The sequence below is a fragment of the Octopus bimaculoides genome, chromosome 2, assembly GCF_001194135.2.
Source record: "Octopus bimaculoides isolate UCB-OBI-ISO-001 chromosome 2, ASM119413v2, whole genome shotgun sequence".
Classification (NCBI taxonomy): domain Eukaryota; kingdom Metazoa; phylum Mollusca; class Cephalopoda; order Octopoda; family Octopodidae; genus Octopus; species Octopus bimaculoides.
Genome location: NC_068982.1, coordinates 596253 through 597358, shown reverse-complemented (window position 1 = coordinate 597358; position 1106 = coordinate 596253). Strand labels below are relative to the sequence as shown.

The following is a 1106-nucleotide window of genomic DNA, read 5'->3' as shown; positions in this document are numbered from 1 at the left end:
CCATGGGATTACATCTAGAAAGTTCCCCTCCAAAGTACAAGTCTGGGCAAGGTTGTTTATGGAAGACCTGTAGTTCCCCATGCATACCAGCCTCCCTTCTCCACTCCACTGAAGTTATCCAAGGGAAAGACAAAGGGAAAGTTATCCAAAGGAAAGGCAAAGGGGCCAATACAGCTTGGCACCAGTGACATTGCAGCTCATTTCTACAGCTGAGTTAACTGGAGCAACGTGAAATAAAGTGCCCTGCTCAAGAACACAACACACATATATATATAAAGCAAATAAGTAACAAAGATTTCAAGGTATTAGTGCATTGTGGCCATTTCAAGTGGCTCCATTTAATCAAGCAATGCAAGCATTACATCAATTTGAAATACACTGCTTTCTTTGGATGCCTAAGACCATATACGTTTTCAACATACAAGATACTCCACTATAATTTTTAAGTAAATACTTCATCAGAACTACAGAATAAAAGAATTACATGCTTGTTGCTATTATTGTAGCAAAATTAACTTAAGGAGGGAGTTGCAAGTCTGTAAACAGGTCCGGCAAATGGTGAGAGGGAGATCAACAATGGGCCTTTGCATTCCTGTGCAATCAGGAGACAAAAGAAGCCTCACACCCTCAGGGTCAGCAGAGGTCAGATGTGTTTATTATTACTGGTGATCAATGAGAGCGCTGGCCTTGGCCTTGAAAAGAACCAATTCACCTTGTTCTATTTTTAATTACTGATAAAAAAAATAATTATATATGTATATATATATATATATTTGTTTTGCAAGATTTTTGATGTGAAATCGTGTGTTGAAACAGATGTTGTTGTACTTGGGGATGGTCATATTGCCAGTTTAGCCAATAAAAACACACGCACTGTATATTTGGTGTTAATTTGCTTCAGCTTTATATTACATTAATCTTAATCTTATTTCGGCCAGAGTTCTTTCGTCACACTCCCCATACACACATGCACTTACAAAAGACACAGACACATTGAAGGACACGCATGCGTAGACACATACAATAGGAATACAAAATACAAAATGGCTGATAGTTAGCAAGGTGAGACACACATAAGAAAGAAGGAAACAAAGGACCACTGATGA

General features: G+C 38.2%; 1 protein-coding gene across 1 annotated transcript in view; it reads right to left on the bottom strand.

Moving 5' to 3' along the window:
• The window catches only part of LOC106870759 (cadherin-87A), a 119297-nt gene that overhangs the window by 104010 nt on the left and 14181 nt on the right, over nucleotides 1-1106 (bottom strand). The window lies entirely within an intron of this gene.